The sequence below is a fragment of the Artemia sp. Qi Xiang Cuo genome, chromosome 14, assembly GCF_049724085.1.
Source record: "Artemia sp. Qi Xiang Cuo chromosome 14, ASM4972408v1, whole genome shotgun sequence".
In the NCBI taxonomy this organism is placed as follows: domain Eukaryota; kingdom Metazoa; phylum Arthropoda; class Branchiopoda; order Anostraca; family Artemiidae; genus Artemia; species Artemia sp. Qi Xiang Cuo.
Genome location: NC_142807.1, coordinates 19,080,780 through 19,086,321, shown reverse-complemented (window position 1 = coordinate 19,086,321; position 5,542 = coordinate 19,080,780).

Genomic DNA, 5,542 nt, shown 5'->3' with positions numbered 1-5,542 from the left:
AGCTACTTATATTTGCCCTGAATGTGAGAGGCCGTGTGGGAAAGGTGTGATGATTCAGTAATCGAAATGCCTTCTATGGTTCCATCCCCCCTGTGCTGGAACCACACCAGTATTACTGCAAGAAAACCCCAACTGGAAATGCAGCTCATGTGTTATGGCTGTTGTAAATGAGCACCCTGAGTCTGATACTCCTGCATACGCTGTCGTTAACCCCAAGAATATATTTTCCCCGCCTTTGAAGAACCCATCCCCTCATAATTGTCCCAAAAGTTGTGAGAGTTGCCTTTCAAAAGACAATTTAATACTGCAACTTGAAAAAAAGATTCACAGCATGAAGAAAAAAATGAATCTCAAGCCCGATCCCCATCGATGAAACAGACCGAAATCGACGCTCTGAATTTACAGCTATTTGAAAAAAGTTGTGACGTTGTCGTGAAAACTGCTGAACGACTAGAAATCACCGAAAGACGAGAAACTAAGAAAAAGTGTTTCTTTTTTATATCAACTGGTGCATGCAAACTTGGTGAACAGTGTCCGTTTATTCATGAAAGCAAAAACGTTAATGATAAGAAGAAACCAGCAAATCAACGAGATAATTCCCGTGTGAATAAAGTGTGCGAGTATTTCGAAGGAGGTTCCTGCAACAAAAAAAAAAGAATTGTAAATTTCTACATATATGCCGAAAATACAGACTGAAAATATGCAAAGCAACAGATTACGATTTCGACCATGTTAATCTTTGCCGTATGATGGCTTGTGGCAACAAGTTGTGCAGTTTCGCTCATAGTGTTAGTAATTTAAAATGCCACATTAATCGATCCGTGCCTTTCAAGTATTTTGACCGTTTGCCTCGTTTTAATCGTTTTAACCATGATCCAGTATTCGATTATAGTATGCCAAGCCATAGCCAGATTGTTTATGGAAGCAATTCTTCAAGCAATAATCCTAGACCCGAGCCGATGTCAAAAAACTTGTCGAGACGAGGGGACCAACAGCTGAGCCAAAGAAACCCGTCGTTTCGGTTCCCCTCCCCCCAATCGCGCCCACGACAACCTTTTTCAATACCGACATTCGCGTTACAGGATCCCTTCTTCGCGGTCACCATGGGTCACATGGGCTCAGCATATCTCTCCGGTTCCTCTTGGAGCTCTCCACCTTCCTCCCTCCCCACCTACCCCCCCCCAATCCCTAGATCTATCCTTCCTAAAATATCAGCCTCCCGCGTGTCGACTAAAGGCCATGCCGTCCCACTTAGTAACAGGTTTTCGTCATTTGAAGAAATTGATCTTGCAGAATCGTTAGAACACCAGGAAACTGTTAGCCCAAGGACTAAGGGGAAAACAAAGGTTAAAGAATACTCTTCTGACATTTTTTCCTAGTTTTTTGTATAGTAATGCGGAAAGTTTAAATACGGATAAGATTATTGAGCTAGAGAATTTAGCTCGAGTAATTCGAGCCTCAATAGTAGCAGTAACAGAGGTTCATAGGCAAAATCCGGATCTACTCAGTTTATCCGGTTATAATAAAATGATAAAGTCACGCAAGGATGACCACTGGCTTGGAAAAAAGGGACGAGGTCTTGCAATTTATATTAATAAGAAAATTCCTGCTTTGAAATAGAGGTACCTGTGCTCGATGATTATAATGAGATTCTTTGGGTATTTGCAAAGTCCAAACGCATGCCCTCCCATTATAATGGTATAGCTGTTTGTGTTTTCTTATTATTCGCCAGGACAAGATGTCAATTCTCAAAAAGCTTTCCGGGAAAAACTTCAATTAAGCGCTGACTACGTACAGGGTAAATACCCCACGGGTGGTATGTTCCTGCTTGGTGACGCTAACGAACTACGACTTGAGTCTTTGGAAGCAGGATTAGGTCAACAACAAAACGTGGTACGGCTCTGGACCGCATAGCTACTAACATGTCTCAATTCTACAGGAAACCCTCCCCAGGCCCCCCAATAGGAGGAAGATACCACTTCACCCTTGAGCTACACCCCATAAGCAAAGTCCGGGTCACGTACACTACAGAAACAACTGTAAGTTGGCCAATCACAAACAGCGGATTGTTTGGTTTCGGTAATTGGCTTACGACTGAAAAATGGGACGGTATTTTTTCTACGGCTAATGCTGATGAAATGGCCACTACTTTTCAAGAAAAACTTCTCGGCAAGTACCATTTCTATTTTCCTGAAAAAGTTAACAAACGTTTTTCAGCAGATCGTCCATAGGTTACAAAAGAAATCCTCCTTTTGAGGAACTAAACCCTCCTTTTGAGGAGGGTTTAGTTGCAGCTGAATATGATTATAATTATTATAATTTTGTTGGGTGTTGTTTGGAGGTTCGTTGGTTTTCGGGTCCGGTAAGTTGAGCTCTAATTATTTTTTTTTTTTTTTTTTTTTTCTATTTCTTTTTTTTTCTTTTTTCTTTTTTTTTTCTTTTTTGGTTTCTTGGTTTTTTGATTTATTAGGTGGGTTTTCTCCCGCACAAGCATTGCTTCAGGGAATCGATGATGTATATATATTTTTTTTTTTTAAATAAACCCATTGTTACTTAAATCAAAGCACTAAGCAGGAAAATGAGACAACTTTTCAGGAACAAAAAACATAAAGAAGCTACTAACCTGAAGGATAAAATCAGAGGAATGACTCACCAGGCAGCAGCACTGTACTAAGAAAAGGAAGTATCTCATTTATTGGATTTTAAGCCTGGACAGTGGTACAAAAGGATAAAACAAATGACAGGTAAAACGCAGACTGGATTGGATTTTGGCTATGATGAGCCGGACAAAGAAACTGCATATCGCTTAAACACTCACCTGGCAGCGATTATTCAGTCACTTCCACCACTAAACTTGGAGGATTTTCCTCTTGCTTCTCCAGATCTTGTCGATTTCCCAATCATCACAGAATCTCAAGTTCGCCGCAAATTGATAAAACTGAAGAGGACCAGTATTACACCACTCGATATTCCTGTTGACCTCATTAAGGCTTTTCCTGAATTTTTAAGTGCTCCTTTAACTTTAATATTTAACAAGATTACAATGTCAGGCCAGTATCCGAGAAATTGGAAAAGTTGATTCACAACCCCTATCCCCAAAAAAGAAGCCCCCTGTGATTTTACTGGTGCACGGCCTATTGTGATGACATCGACTTTTAGCAAGTTTTATAAAATCTTCATCGCTGGGTGGCTGAAAACTTTTATTCTCCAAAAAATTGACGCTCGGTAATTCAGCAATATTTCTAAGAGTTCAGCAAGCCATTACTTAGTTAGTATGCTTGATAAGATTTTAAAGCATCTAGATGAACCAGAACGCTGGGTCAACCTCATTGCGAAAGTAATTGACCTGATTTGCCACAGAACGCTTATCCTCAAGCTATTGAGAAATTTTAATGTTTATGTATATTTGATAAGAATAGTTGCAAATTTTCTTTCAGGTAGAAGCCAAAAAACTAAGTATAAATCAGCCTATTCTGATCCCCAGCCAATTTACTGTGGTGTTACCCAGGGAACAATTTTAGGCCCTCTACTTTTTTGGTTATGGTTAATGAGTTGGCAAATGATGAGTCGGATCGCTTTAAATTCGTTGATGATCTATCCGTACTGGAGCTGAGTGAAAGACGCAGGATATGATCAAACGGGCAAACCTGGGTATCCTTTCTTTAAAACTCCTTGCTCGTCAAGGTGTTCCAACCCCCCGCCTATTGCGTATTTTTCTTACATTTGTCAGACCGCTGGTAGAATATGCTTGTCCCGTTTGGCATTACGGCCTGAGTTCGGACTGGAAGGACCACCTGGAAGGTATCCAGTACCGAGTATTTCTGGTAGTGTCAAAATCTCCCAAAGTCCCCTATTGCTCCCTTTTGAAACAATTTTCGCTTAAAACTCAACGACACGCCGTGAAGAATTGTGTTTTAAATTTGGTGTCAGTATTTTGGAAAATCCCCGGCATCGTGGACTCCTCCCCCCTGAGCATCTCCCTGCGCGCCAAAGGCTCCCGCGAAATGTAGCTCAAGCGGTACCAAAAATTCAGCCGGTACCAGCGTGGCATATGCAGTACGCAAATAGTTTTGTTCCCTCGTTCGTCAAGATTTTTAATTCTGCACCCACTCGTCAATAATTGTATATTTTTATTTTCTTTAGTTCATTATTATTTTTAAACTTGACTCTGTTTAGTTTGAATTTGTGATATTTGAATCAATGTTTATTTTTGCATGACGATGGCTGTGGCTGTGATTTTTATATGTTTAGTGTCTTATTATGACAAAAACTGCCGCTGATCGGCATGGCCGTTCTTATGGCGTTTGAAAATAAAATCGTTATCTATCTATCTACGTACAAAAGCTCATAATTGCACTCCCCGACCTACCTAAAAAATTCTTGTAGACACCCTTACTGTATTACGTTAAAATAAAGTAAAGGTAAATCTCTCATGCAGTTCCATATTGTTTCAAAACAATTGCTTATTGCTTTTACATGCCATATTTTATAAACCTATTTACCTTTGAAACTCAATAGATAGTGTATTCCCTTCCCAGCCTCCCCTCTTCCCAGCCCATTCAGAAATGATTCGCTTTTATTTTGCTTCAAATCGTAAAATTTGGCCTTGTCCTAATACTTTATTCAGTATTACTCGAGCAAATGGGATCAAATCACATTGTCTTACATCTAATAATTTTATATTCGGTCAGTCAAACAAGTATCTATAAAATATTCCAAATGGGATTGAACAAGAAGCATGAGCGGCCCCAAATGGAATGGAAAAAGGTGATAAGATTGGATTTGAAAGAAATTACACAAGTGACACAATATAAATCATTAGTAGGCACTTTTTAGCTCTCTTATTGAGAAAATAGTGTGCATTCCCCGTCTCGTGTCAATCAGTAAGTTCCCTGTGACTGGCCATTTGCACGGGATTAGGCGTAGTTGCGCCTAGTTTCCCAGCTTCTCCGTTCACACGGAGCGTTCTTTTTTGAGCCTGATTCTACGAGACCGACTAATCATGGTTTATGAATTTGGTGCAAGAATTGAAAGTCGAAAATTATGGATGAGAAGACACAGGACCTACCGTTTTTGTTTGGAGTTTTGACTCTTACTGAGCAAGCATACCAAGTGGTATCTGAAAATGCAGGTAATAAAGACATAGACGTTATCTTTGAGCCATTGGCCTCCCAATCACCTCCTATGCGTTTTGCTTAATCGAAGTATTCTTTTAATTTTTCTCTGTCTTATCACTGAGAAATCTTCTGCTCTCCAAATGCAAGTTAAGTTCTTCAAGAAAATCAACTCATGCCAGTCTATATCTGTACCAGTTTCTCACCCTCCATTCCTTTCAAATTTCTTGCCACTAATCTCTAATGTAATTGATTGAAACATAGTCTTGGTTTCTGGTGACTTGATCCAAACGGAACTATTATTACATCTGGGACTTTTTGCTACGTTTTTCGTAAAATCTATGCACGACTTGCTTATTTTTGGGGACGTTTGACAATCTTAGGCGAAAACAGTAATTACGCTCTTTTCGGAAACTAAACGCAGAGAT